At 39.0% G+C, this 14,453-nt stretch overlaps 1 protein-coding gene across 3 annotated transcripts in view; it reads left to right on the forward strand.

Moving 5' to 3' along the window:
• Positions 1-14,453, forward strand: part of AFF4 (AF4/FMR2 family member 4) — an 83,246-nt gene that overhangs the window by 32,080 nt on the left and 36,713 nt on the right. The gene's annotated exons all lie outside the window — the stretch shown is intronic.

A 14,453-nucleotide genomic window follows, 5' to 3' on the forward strand; every position in this document is an offset into this window, starting at 1 on the left:
GCCTGCCTGATTACACCTAACTGTCTCTGCCTGCCTGATTGCCCCTAACCTCTCTCTGCCTGCCTGCTCACCCCTAACTGCCTCCTCTACTGGCCTGATCTTGCCCCCAATAGCCCTCCCCTGCTGACCTGATCTCACTACTCAAATGCCCTCCCCTGCTGGCCTGATCACCCCTAACTGCTGGCCTGATCACCCCTAACTTCTCTGCCTCGGCCCCCACCATCTTTGCTTTGCCTGGAAGGAAGTCCGACATCCAGAAGATGGCTGATCAACGTGGTCTAATTAGCATATTACTCTTTTATTAGTATAGATAAATTATATAGTATAGGATTGTTTAAATGGTGGTGTGGGGGAGCCTTTTTCAGCAAGAGGAGATGCTCTTGGCAGACAAAATACATAATCCCTATATCTGGACTGATAGATAGCCAGTCGTATGCACTATACTGCCAAACTGGTCATTAAAAAATTGAACTGCTAAAAAAAAAAAATAATAAAATAAATAAAATTTGAACTGCTTTCTTACACCTTATACTAGTGGTTGGTAAACTGCAGCTCTGTTGACTAACAAGTTTCCCGACCATTGCCTTATACCAAAAAGCTGTTGCTCTTAAAATCCCTCCTCAGCCCCCATTTTAGGATCTGACTTTGCAGTTTACCCAATTAGGTTCTGATTTATCGGTTTCTATGCCAATCAGCATCAAAAGCTCCGCCTCCTATGCAACCATTGGCCCCTCAGAGTTCACCCAGATTTGGTTCTGATTAGTCAGCTTCTATGCCAGTCAGCGTCTCCGGTCCTATCTCCGGGCCTGATCAGAGACACAAGGGGCTTATCAGCAGCCCTCGTGGAGAACAAGAGGCGCAGCTGCTGATGAAGCCAGGAAAGAAAGAAGCAAGGGCTGATCAACAGCTGCCACAGAGGCTGTGAATCAGACCCTGCCCCTCTCTCTGGGCCTGCTCTGTAGCCGCATCAGTAGTCTTGCTGGATCACTGCACCTGCAGAGGCGGCAGTCAGTGCTGGTTTGCCACAGCAGTCCAGCACTGACTACAGGACTAACTTCCGGTGTTTGATGGAGCCTTCAGTCGTTACGGACTCTGATTTTTTTTTTATTTTTATATTAGGATACTGATTAATTGATTTCAGAGAGAAAAGGAGAGGGAGAGAGATAGAAACATCAATGATGAGAGAGAATCACTGATTGGCTGCCTTCTACAAGCCCCTCACCGGGGACTGAACCTGCAATCCGGCCTGTGCCCTTGACGGAATTGAACCCAGGACCATTCAGTCCACAGACTGATGCTCTCTCCACTGAGTAAGACTAGCTAGGGCCAGTCTTTTACTTTCTAAATCAACTTTTACATAAAAATCTGCACATATATTTAATATACAGTTTGAGTTTTGATAGATGTATGCACCTTTGTAACCACCAGCCTAATCAAGAATTAGCCTAGCTTGTGTGACTCAGTGGTTGACATAGACTTATGAACCAGGAGGTCCCAGTTTGATTCTGGTTGGGGTACCTACCTGGGATTTGGGTTCCATCCTCAGTGGGGCCTTCCAGGTGGCAACCAATCGATGATTCTCTCTCATCACTGAAGTTTTATCTCCTCTTTCTCTTCCTTCAGCTCTGAAATTGATAAAAATCTATTTAAGAAAAATAATTAGAACATTTCCATCACCCTCCAAGTTCCCTCATGTTCCTTTGCAGTCCACCTCACTCCTATAACTGGCCCCACACAATTGATGATTTGTTTTATGTAATTATAGATAAGTTTTGCCATTTCTAGAATTTCATATAAACAGAATCCCATTGTTTATTTCTTTTGTACATAGGGTCACTTTTTTGTTTAGCATATACAATACTTTTGGAATGCTTCCATGTTCTTGAATATATCAGTGATTTGTACCTTTTTATTTTTGACTTTTTATTTCTGTTGTATGAAAATACTAAAACTTATCCATTCACTTTTTGGTAAACAATTGAGTATTTTCCAGATTTGAGCTATTAAGAATTAAGTATACTATTGTAGTAAACATTCATTTACAGATCTTTGTATGGATAATTACTGGGTCATATGTTGATTGCATGTTAAATTAATACTAAACTGAAAACTATTTTCAAAAGTGATTGTATCACATTCCTAATTTCCCCCACATCCATTTCCCACAGTGTATGGTAGTTTTTATTCTCCATCCTTGCCTACATTTGGTATTGTCAGTCTGTTTAGTTTTAACCATTTTACTGGACATGTAATTTATTTTTTGTGTTAATTTTATTACCCTAATGACAAATGGTGTTGAACTTCTTTTCATGAGTGAATTAACCTTTTTTTTTTTTTTTTTTTTTTTTTTTTTTTTTTTTTTTTTTTTTTTTTTTTTTTTTTTTTTTTGACGTGTCAGTTCAAATGATTTGTCTTTTTTGTGTGTGGTGGTGGTGGTGGCAGGGTTGGAGGTGTTTATAGGTTTTTTCCTTCTTATAATGTCTTAGATTTTGGTGTCATGGTAGTACTGGTTTCCCAAAAGGTGCAAGAAAGTACTACCTTATCTTTACTTAAATAGATTTTGGGATTTATTAATTCTTCCTTGAATGTTTAATATAGTTTAACAGTGACACTATCTAGACCTGTAGAGTTCTTTATTGGAAGTTTGTAAATTACAAATTCAATTTTTTTATTAGATATAAAACTATTCAGATTTTTTTTCTTATGTGAGTTTTGGTAATTTTATTTTATCTAAGTAGTCAAATTTATTGACATAGATTTATTTATAATTAGAGGCCCAGTGCATGAATTCATGCGCCTTGAAAGGAACTATGGGTTGTAAGGCTGCAGTGGGCACAGGAGTGGGTCTCAGCTCATACTCCACACCCCTGTCTGTTGCTTCCCGCCACAGCCCCGCTCCTGTTGCCGCCTCTTCCACATACTGACGGCACCACCCTGCTTGTACCCCTTGATGGCGCAGAGCGATTGGAGTCAGCGCCAACAGCGGGTGCAAGTGGGGCCGGTGCCTCAGCGGGTACGAGCGGCAGCTGCTGCCCCTCAGGAGTAGGGGGAGGTGGAGAAGCCCTCAAGGGCAATTGGAGTGGCAGCGGCTGTTTGCACCCACTAACAGTGCTGAGCGTTTGGGACCAGCGCCAGGCGCTGGTAGTGGGTGTGAGCAATGGCTCCGGTGCTGGCAGGCAGGTGCAAGCTCCAGGTGGGACTGTGGCGTGGCGCTTGGGAGCAAAGAATTTTCAGTAACCACCAGAGGTTTGCCCTGATGACAGCAATTGGCGCCCCACCTTGATCTGGTGTCCCACCCATCTGTTCCACCATACCCCCACAGCCAATGCTCGCCATGTTCCATGTGTGCCCCCTAGTGGTCAGTGCATGTGCATGTCATAGCCACTGGTTCTGCCATTTGATCTATTTGCATATAGGGTTTTAGATAGATAGATAGATAGATAGATAGATAGATAGATAGATAGATGGATGGATGGATGTGTACTTATTCTTAAGTGTCTATGGGATCTGTAGTGAAGTCCTTTTCCCACCTGATATTAGTGATTTGTATTTTCTCTCTTTCTGTTTTCTTTGATCATTCCAGCTAGAGGTTTATTAGTTTTATCAATCATTTCCAAGAATCATCTAAGGTTCTCTCAGTTTTCTATTTCTTTAATTTTGCATTTATGGTGATTCTTCTACTTAAAATGGGTTTTATTTGCTTTTCTTTTAACTTTTTTTTTTTAAGAGGACTTTTTTTTGGTAAATCACAGGAGTTAAAAAAAAGTAATTTCTAGAAGAAATGGGCTTAGAAAATGAGTTATGGAGGTAAAAGAAGGGCCCTTGGCGCTTGGAAGGGAGGAAGCTAATGGTAACAGCCCGGGGGAAGGTGAAGGAAAGGAGTTAAGAGCTCACTGGGTCCTCCTTCTAAAGGTTTTAAGGGTGGAGATTTTATAGGAAGTTCCAAAGGAAGGTCTTAATAGACTATTCAGTAGCTTTCCAGGTGTGTCCTTACAGGGTTGTGGTCTCCACTGATTGGTTAGCTGCCACCAGGTCATGAGGTAATTAATTATTCAAAGTAGCTGGTCCTAAGGTCAGCAGTGGCTGGTTTTGTTGGTTATCTGGGCCTGGAGCTAAAATACAACAGTGATGAAACCATCTGAGTCACTCTAAGAACATTCCAAGTAGAGACACCATTATGCAGAGCGACCAGGGGTCAGACCAAACCTGGGTTCAGAAACCTTGGTTCTTGAGTTCTGACTAGGAAAGAATTCAGAGCCAAGACCCAAACTGTAAGAGAACATTTATTTGGTAAATCGCAGAGGTAGAAAAATGTAATTTCTAGAAGAAATGGGCTTAGGAGATGAATTATGGAAGTAAAGGCAGGACTCTTGGAGTTTGGGAGTGAGGAAGGTAATGGTAACATGCCTGGGGTGCTGGGGGAAGGGCATGCTCTGGGAGGGAGAGCCATTTCTAACTTAATGTGGAGATTTGTTGTAGTTATATCTATGCCTGGTTTTGGTATCAGAGTAATTCTGACCTGAGAGAGTGAGTTGGGACATAACTTTCTCCTCAATTTTCTGGAAGTTTGCATAAAATTGATATTTTTTCCTTAAACAAATATTAAAATTCACCAGTGAAACCCTTTGGCTGTTGAGCTTCCTTTGTAGGACAGTTTCTAAGTAAAAATGACGTTTATTTAATAGATGTAGAGCTAGTCATGTAATCGACTTCTTGAATGTGCTTTGGTAGTTTGTGTCTTTCAAGAAATTTGTGCTTTATCTACTGATTGTCAAAGACATAAAATTTATTGGTGTACGTTTTTATAACATTCCCTTATTTTTTATATTTCTTATTTTGGTTATTTGTACTTATTTTTTATATTTCTTATTTTGGTTATTTGTAATTTATTTCTTCTCTCTTTTTCCTCTGGCTAGGAATTTGTCAGTTTTATAGATCTTTGAAAACTGTTCTATTTTTTATCTCCATTGTTTTCTCTTTTAGTACATTGATTTCCACTCTAATCTTGATCACCTTTTTTTTTTTGTTTTCCTTTGGTTCAGTGTGCTCTAATAAAAAAAAAAAATTCTTAAAGTAGAAACTAATGTTATTGACTTGAGCTTTTTCTTACTTTCTATTAATAATATACATTTTTAGTGTTACAATTTTTTTCTTAATGTTTTATCTGTAACTCACAAAGTTTAGTATGTGTTGTGTTATTTCTGGCATGTAAGGTATTCCAAGAGTTTAGATCTTCTCAATATGGAAAAGTTGATAGAATTGCTCACATTCATTTAATCTTAGCAGTAGCATATTGTAATTTTAAGTGGGGCTTGGTTAACATTATTTACAAAATATATTAACTGGTCTTAACCCAACAATCTTCACTAAAGCACAAGTGGCTTAAAAAATACCTACGGTGAACCGAAACCGGTTTGGCTCAGTGGATAGAGCGTCACCCTGAGGACTGAAAGGTCCCAGGTTCGATTCCAGTCAAGGGCATGTGCCTTGGCTGCGGGCACATCCCCAGTAGGGGGCGTGCAAGAGGCAGCTGATCGATGATTCTCTCTCATCGATGTTTCTCTCTATCCCTCTCCCTTCCTCTCTGTAAAAAATCAATAAAATATATTTTAAGAAAATACCTACAGTGAAACTATCGAATGAAAATAACACTAAAATGCATTTTTGAGCAAACAAGAAAATGGCAGTGTTTTCGTTTTCTTTCTCCTACTGTGAACTTTTTATCTGCCATTGTACAAAGCAGAAACAAGTATGCCATAAACAGATCTATATTATCAGTATTAGTTTGTATATGCATTTATGTCTTTAACCTGGCTTTTTGTGTATAATGTACTTGTGAAATTATGCAAGCATCACAATTTATACTCGGTGATATTTTGAGTTATGTGATAATTCAGTTCCATTCTTAATCATATATCAAAATTTAGTAACATTTTATTAAAACCTCTTTTGATGTTGCCCTCAATATTCTATACCTTTGTCCAAATATTTGGTCTTTCTGCTTCTGTGAAAATGACTGAAATCATGTTTGGAGAGAAAAGAGAACATACTAAAATGCATTTCTTTGTCAGGAAACTTACTGAAACAAGCTTAAAAAGCAGAGTTGAAGCTTCAGGACACATATATTGAAATAAATTATGCAATGTACAGTTAGCTGTAATGAATGGCAACATAGGTGCTTATGGTAATCTCTTTATGATATTTGTTAGATTCTTTGAAGCACTATTTTGTGTGTGTATGAAAGTATTGCCATTAATGAGTATAATTTTAATCTAAAACATTCCTTTTTTCTGAGCCCTTTAAAATTTCAATAGTTTGGTTATATATGTCAAAAAATTAATAATAAATAAAATACAGAGTTGATCCTTATATGAGGGTGTTTATTTTAATCTGCCATGTAGTTCAAACCTATTTTATTCAAGGATCAATTGCACATATTTTAGAGATAAAAATACGAAAATTTGCCGGGACCAGTTTGGCTCAGTGGATAGAGCGTTGGCCTGCGGACTGAAAGGTCCCAGGTTCGATTCCGGTCAAGGGCATGTACCTTGGTTGCGGGCACATCCCCAGTGGGGGGTGTGCAAGAGGCAGCTGGTCGATGTTTCTCTCATCAACATTTCTAACTCTCTGTCCCTCTCAATTCCTCTCTGTAAAATCAATAAAAATATATTTTAAAAAAATAAAATAAATAAAAAAAATACGAAAATTTCTAGTGATGGGGAGTGCATGATCAAAAAAGTTTGGTTGTAATCATCTGCTTGGACCATTGGAGTAATCACCTAATATCTTTACTTTCATTCTAGTTTTTCCAAAGCTATTCTTCACTTCTTAATAGCAAGACTGATGATCTTCACAGCATGCATTTGTCATTGTATAATTCTTCTACTTATTAGGAAACGGCACACACACAAATCTTTAATATGATCTATAAAATTTACAAGCTATATAATCCAGCTTCTCAGGTCTTGAGTCTCATTTCTCATCACTCTTCTTTGTGGACTAATACTGTGTGTGTATTTGCCCTTCCTTATACTTATCATAATTTCCAATTTACCTTTATTTTCATGAGTAGTTACAAAGATAATCATTGACACTATTCAGATGGGTGTTAAGCTCCTTGTCCTCATGGAGCTTGTTTGTTTTTGCTTATCATTCTCTTTTCCAGTACTTAGGTATCAGTGAATGCCATGCCAAAGAGTTTGTGTTTCATCCATTTAGAGCAGGGGTGAGGAACATCCTGCCTGCAGGCCATATAAGGCCCACAAAATCATTTAATCTGGCCCTGCCAGTGCATTAGGGGTGAGTTAAGTAATTGTTTGACCAATATAGTAGGCTAATTTTTAAGTTGATAATTTAGTATGGCCTGCAGATGACGTTATACTATAGTTAATATCTAAATGGCCCTTGGCAAATAATAGATTCCTGACCCCTGCATTAGAGGCTCTATGAAAAATAGAAGAGCCTTGGCTGGGTAGCTCGGGTGAAACCTCATCCAATGTGCCAAGGTTTCGAGTTCTATCCCTGGTGAGGGCATGTGCAGGTATCCACCAGTGCATACATGAATGGGTGGAGCAACAGGTTCTCCCTCCCTACCTACTTTTCCCCCCTCCTCCCTTCCTTCCTCCTTCTCTGTCCTTCACATCAATTTAAAAAAGAAGGAAAAATAGGAGAGTAATGATGTCACATACTAAGACTTGAACTTTAGAAAGGTTAGCTAGAGGCTATAGTTGAGTGAAGAAATAAATACTGGAGTCAGGTAGATCCATTAGGTAGCCATTGTAGATGAGGACCTGAATAAAATCTGCATGGAAAGGAGATAGTGTGACATTTAGCAGATGTTTTGAAGATAGAATCTAGTAGTACTTGGTGACTAACTAGCTATTAGGGGACGTGAGGGAAAAGAGTCAGAAATTACTTAAAAGTGTGAGCTATTACCCTAACTGGTTTGGCTCAGTGGATTGAATGTCAGCCTGTGGACTAAAGGATCCCAGGTTCAATTCCGGTCAAGGGAATGTACCTTGGTTGTGGGCCCAGTGGGGGGGTATGCAGGAAGCAGCTGATCTATGTTTCTCCCTCATCAATGTTTCTAACTCTCTATCCCTCTCCCTTCCTTGCTGTAAAAAGTCAATAATATATATATAATATATAATATATATATATATTTTAAAGTTTGTGCTATTAATTTTTAGACAACTTACCAGGTAAATTAGCAGTTCAAGGGAATGGAGGATTCTTTTCATTTTTTAAAATGTATTGTTGATTTCAGAGAAGAAGTGAGAGGGAGAGATAGAAACATCAATGGTGAGAGAGAGTCATAGATCAGCTGCCACCTGCATGCACCTCAGCAGGGCCAACTCCACAGTCTGAACTTGTACCCTAACTAGTAATTGAATTGAACTGTGGCCTCCTGGTTCATAGGAGGTTAGCCACTTAGCCACACTAGTTGGACAATTCTTTTCATTTTTTACATAGTTCACAGGACTGACCTTCTGGACACTGCTTTATTTATAAGTTTTTATGATAACTTTATTGAGATAAAATTCACATACCATGCAATTCACCCATTTGAAGTATATAATTCAATGGTTTTGAGTATATTTATAGACATGTGCTACCACCATCACTATAATTTCAGAACATTTTCATCACCCAAAAAAGAAATTCTCTACTCTTTAGCTATTACCTCTTTTTCTTCTGTCCCCTGCAGCCCTATACAAGTACTAATCTACTCTATCTTGAGATTTTCCTTTTCTGGATATTTCATGTAAATGGAATTATACCATATGTGGTCTTTTGCACCTGGATTCTTTTACCTAGCAAAATGTTTTCAAGGTTCTTTCAAGTTGTAGCATGTATCAGTACTTCATTCCTTTTTATGGCCAAATAACATTTTATTGTATAATATATATGACAGTTTGTATACATTCATCAGTTGAATGACATCTGAGTTGTTTCAAACTTTTGGCTGTTAATGAATAATGTTACTGTAAACATTTTGGTACAAGTTTTTATGTGATCATATTTTCATTTTGCTTGCTTATATGGTAACTATATTTAATCATTTAAGAAACTACCAGAGCCAAAACCAGTTTGGCCCAGTGGATAGAGCATGAGCCTGCAGACTGAAAGGTCCTCGGTTCGATTCCGGTCAAAGGCGTGTACCTTGGTTGTGGCACATCCCCAGCAGGGGCTGTGCAAGAGGCAGCTGGTCGATGATTCTCTCTCATTGATATTTCTAACTCTCTATCCCTCTCTCTCTCTCTGTAAAAAATCAATAAAATATATTTAAAAATATATATATACTATTAAAAAAAAGAAAGAAAGAAAGACACTACCAGAATGTTTCCCAAAGCAGCTAGCCACACCAATTTACATTCCCACTAGGCTTTCAGTTTCTCCATATCCTTGACAACACTTCTTATCTGTATTTGTGATTCTAGTCATCCTAGTGAGTATGAAATGGTATTTATTGCATTGTGGGTTTGTTTTGTATTTCTCCTGATGAAAAATTATATCAAACAACATCTTTTCATGTGCTTACTGCGGCCATCTATATATCTTCCTTGGAGAAATATATAGTATATTCAAATCCTTTGCCCATTTTTCAATTCAGTTGTCTTTTTTAAAAACAATATAGAATTTCCATTTCATTTTTTCTAGATAACTTTTCTTTTAGTCTTTAAGGGCTTAGCTCCTTGCATGAGCCTTGGTGGAGGTCGTGGGGCAGCATTCGCAAGTTTAAATCAGTGTGGGGGTGTTTCTGGGTTTCACAAGACTGACTCCTGACTGCCTTGTTATGAATGGCACAATTCACACAGTAATATAGTTTTACATACAGCTTGAAAAGCACATAGGCATCAGTGATACTCCCTTTGGAAATGTCCCTAATAGCCATGGCCTCTCCTATATTTTGAATGACTAACTTCTTTTAAATTTAATTACTTTTTAAAATATATTTTATTTGATTTCAGAGAGGAAGAGAGAGATAGCACATCAATGTTAGATAATCATTGATCAGCTGCCTCCTGCACACCCCACACTGGGGATCGAGCCCACAACTCGGGCATATGGCCTGACCGGGAATCAAACCATGACCTCTTGGTTCATAGGTTGATTCTCAACCACTGAGTCATCCTAACTGAATGAGGAACTTTGTAATGGCCTGATCCATAGGCATGTATCAGTGCAGTTAGTGCCATGAATAGGCTGCACATGCTTGTGGCCTTTTTTGGCATGATTATTGTTCCTTCTATTCTTAGTTATCTTGGAAGTGAGGACCCAAGAGAGTTAAATTATTTGTATTTTTACCATTAAGTGGTAAGAGCTCTTTATATATTGTAGATATCAGTCTCATCAGATAATATAATTTGCAAATATTTTCTTCCCATTCTGTGGGTTGTCTTGCACTTTCTTGATAGTGTCTTTTAAAGCACAAAAGTTCTTCATTTTGATGAAGTCTAATTTATCTGTTTGTTTTGTGTCCTGTGCTTTTGGTATTATATGTAAGAATTCTTTGTCAAATCTAAAGTCATTAAGATTTGGCACTACGTTATCTTCTAATAGTTTTGTAGTTTTAGCGCTTAAATTTAAATCTTTGATTCAATTTTTTTAATATCTGAAGTAAGCGTCCTACTTCATGCTTTTGCATATGACTGTTCAGTTGTCCCAGCACCATTTGTTGAAATGATTCTTCTTTCACCATTAGGTGGTCTTGGTACCCTTCTTGAATATAACTTTTTTTAATAGCAAACTATATTTTTAAGTTTCATACAGTTTGGATTTTTCTTTCACACATAATTATGTCATTAAAGGAAGACTGTGCTTATTTAATTAATTTTTTTAAAGATATGTTTTTATTGATTTCAGAGAAAGAAAGGGAAGTGGAGAGAGAAACATCAATGATAAGAAAGAATCGATTGGCTGCTTCCTACACGCCCCCTACTGGGATTGAGCCCACAACCTATGTCAGGGGTGTCGAACTCAATCAGAGAAGGGGCCAAAATCTAAAATCCAGCCTAAATCGCGGGCCGAATGGTTTACTGAACAGTCATAAACTGACAATGTTAACCAGAAATGTGAATTTAAAATGAGTGGAACAATCTTTTCCTTAACAGTGCTGTTAACCAACTCACATGCTATCAAGCAAAACAGTAATATTGGTATCAAGCAAAACAGTAATATTGGAATGTACCTAAAATGCTCATTGTTTTGTTTTCTGGCTAGATGTCTGACACCGTTTTCCCCGGATCAATGAGTCAATGTTCGGTTTTATTTCTTGGGCTGTAGCAACCCGCAAAACAGCATGGAGGTTGTCATCGGTAATGCGTGATCTGTGCTTGTTTTTGTTCAGATTCATTATTGAAAACATCTGTTCACAAAGATAGATGCTCCCGAACATGGATAGAATACATGAAGTTGGAGCTCTGGCATTGAGTCAGGGGGCAGTAGAGGGTAGAAGTCCTCAATTTCAACATCCTGAAACCTTGATTTCAGGCCACTATCAGACTGAAGCTCGATTATCTCCATCTGAAGGTGATGGGGCACATTGTTGACATCAACTGTAAAAGGATTGGCAAAGATGTCAAAGCCTGAGTGCTGTGTTCTAAAGTCAGAGAAGCGCCGCTCAAATTCACTTAGTAAACGGCTAACTTTGGTAGCCAGCCGACTGCAAGGAAAAGTACCAGAAATAGTGGTTGAGATACTCAAACAAACGGGAAAGTGGGCAAGATTGTCCTGTTCCAGTTGGGACTTCCATAGTTGAAGTTTACGCTGGAATGCTGTGATCATGTCAGACATCTTCGTGATGACTTGTTTGCGTCCCTGCAGCTTCAGATTCAGTTGGGCGAGATGCTCGCATATGTCACACATCATAGCAAAATCACATAGCCAGGGGGAATCCTACAGTTCAGGCAAGGGCTTTCCTTTACTTTCCATGAAAAAAGCAATTTGTTCTCTGAGCTCAAAAAATCTTTTGAGGACTGCGCTCTTGCTCAGCCATCTTACTTCTGTGTGGTATGGCACGTCTCCATGCTCTGCACCCACCTCCTGTAAAAACTGCTGGAACTGGCGATGATTCAGGCCACGTGCCCGTATAAAGTTAATAGTTTTAATGACTGTGGTCATTATGTCATTCATGTCCAGAACTTTTCCACACATAGCCTCTTGGTGGATAATGCAATGATAAGTAATCAAGGGTGTGTGGCAGTGACTTTTTTGCATTCTTTCCTTCATTAGTCCAACCAAGCCTTCCTTTTCTCCGCACATTGAAGGTGCGCCATCGGTAGTTAGCCCCACCAACTTTTCCCAGGGTAATTTAAAATTATTTATAGATTTCTCCACAGCCTCAAATATATCTCTACCAGTCGTCGTCCCATGCATGGCAGCTACATCCAAAAGTTCCTCAGTGACAGAGAGGTCGGTCTTCGTAGCACGTATAAAGATGGACAGCTGCGCTGTATCAGTGTTGTCTGTGCTTTCATCGATAGCAAGTGAAAAAGCGAGATAACTGCATGCCTGTTCGGCCAGCTGTGATGATAGATTTCCTGAGAGTTCTTGAACTCTATCTGCAATGGTGTTTCTTGACAAACTGACATTTTGAAAACTCTGTATCTGGTCTGGTCATACTTGCTCACACACTTTTAGCATGCATTGCTTCAAAAAGGCACCCTCTGAAAAACACCTTGAAGTACGGGCAATTTCTTCAGCCACTATAAAGCTTGCTTTCACTGCAGCATCATTTTTCGCTGTAGCCTTTGTAAACATTTGCTGCTGTGATTGTAGTTTGCCTTTTAGTTCTTTAACAATTTTATGCTTTTCTTCCAAAGTATATTTGCCATACTTAACATTATGTTTGGTGTCAAAATGACGACGTATATTGTACTCTTTCATCACCGACACTGTCTCATAACACAATATACACACTGGTTTGCCCTCTCTAAGCACAAAGATGTATTCATTTTCCCATTTGTCATTAAATTGTCTGCCTTCACCGTCAATTTTTCTTTTCCTGGACATTTTGGGATCAATATTGGCAGTAAAAGATGTAGTTTATTGGAAATCTGCGTTAGAAGGAAAAAGTTGAAAACTGCACAGGGATAGCTTGATTTGGCAGATGGAGTGGAGAAAAAAAAGTCAGTCAATAAATGCCTGGCTGGGTACAGATAGCAGATTCTGTTGCGATTTTTATGCCTGCACTTTATGCCAGGAACTGGCAGCTTCTGCTGTGTATTTTTTATGCCCGCACACTCACTCTCTCCTCTGCTCTGCCACCCGCACAACCACATCGGATGCCGGACTATAGGTCACGCCTCCTGAATCTCGCGTGACTTGTTATCTATGCGCATGGGGCGAGATCACAAGCCTCCTATGTCACCGCGCGTCATTGTGATGGAACGCAGCGGAGTGCAGTGATGACAGCGCGGTGCAGGCCACATTGCAAGGCCTGGCGGGCCGGATTTGGCCCGCGGGCCTTGTGTTTGACATGTGTGACCTATGTGCTTCAACCAGGAATTGAGCTATGATCTCTTGGTTCATAGATTGATGCTTAACCACCTAACCACTCTGGCTGGGCAATTGTGTTTATTTTAAATAGGCATTTAGGGATGTTTATGTGATTTCAGTACTATATGGTATACTTCAGACTTAACCTAGAAAAATGGACAATTTACACATGTGAGACAGCTATTCTGATTGTAAAAGTTGAGTTTGGAAACTCGTGTTTCAACGATAGTGACATTTTGACTTTCTTTTTACTGGTGCTTCCTGAGTACTGGGCACCGTGTGAGTATTTATATGCCCTATACCAGTGGTCGGCAAACTGCGACTCGAGAGCCACATGCTGCTCGGGAGCTGAGGTTTGCTGCTAATGAGTTGGCCGACCACTGGAATAGGGGCTTAATCACAAGGAACAACAACAGCCTGTAATTATTGGAATCAAGAGTCTAGGTCTGTGGTTGGCAAACTCATTAGTCAACAGAGCTGCAAACCGCAGCTTGCGAGTTGCATGTGGCTCTTGAGCCATAGTTTGCCGACCACTGGTATAGGGCATATAAAGAAGTATATGACAGTTTCTTCAAGTTTTTAATTATAAGATTCTGGAAGCAGAGAGAGGGAGAAAAATTACATGGAAATACCATTTGGGTTTTTTTAGTCTGTAAAAGTGGTATTTTTTTGAGATTGTATAGGTTGTACAGCCATTTACCCTGGTATACAGGTCTTGGTATTACCTTTTTAAAAAGAAAAGAATTAAACACTTTTTTAAGATCAAGAATCTTAAATTATTTGCTTTTCCAGGCCTCTAAATTAGGATATGAGTTCTGTGGATGGTGCTGAAAAGAAATGAATGATAAACACTATTAGGTTGCTTTTTCTATTAAGCTCTGGGAAAGTTCATTATTAACTGTGGAATTGCTGAGGCCAATCAGATGGAGTCATTAAATTTTTTTGTGTTTCTT

This window comes from Pipistrellus kuhlii, unplaced genomic scaffold (genome assembly GCF_014108245.1).
Source record: "Pipistrellus kuhlii isolate mPipKuh1 unplaced genomic scaffold, mPipKuh1.p scaffold_m20_p_8, whole genome shotgun sequence".
In the NCBI taxonomy this organism is placed as follows: Eukaryota; Metazoa; Chordata; class Mammalia; order Chiroptera; family Vespertilionidae; genus Pipistrellus; species Pipistrellus kuhlii.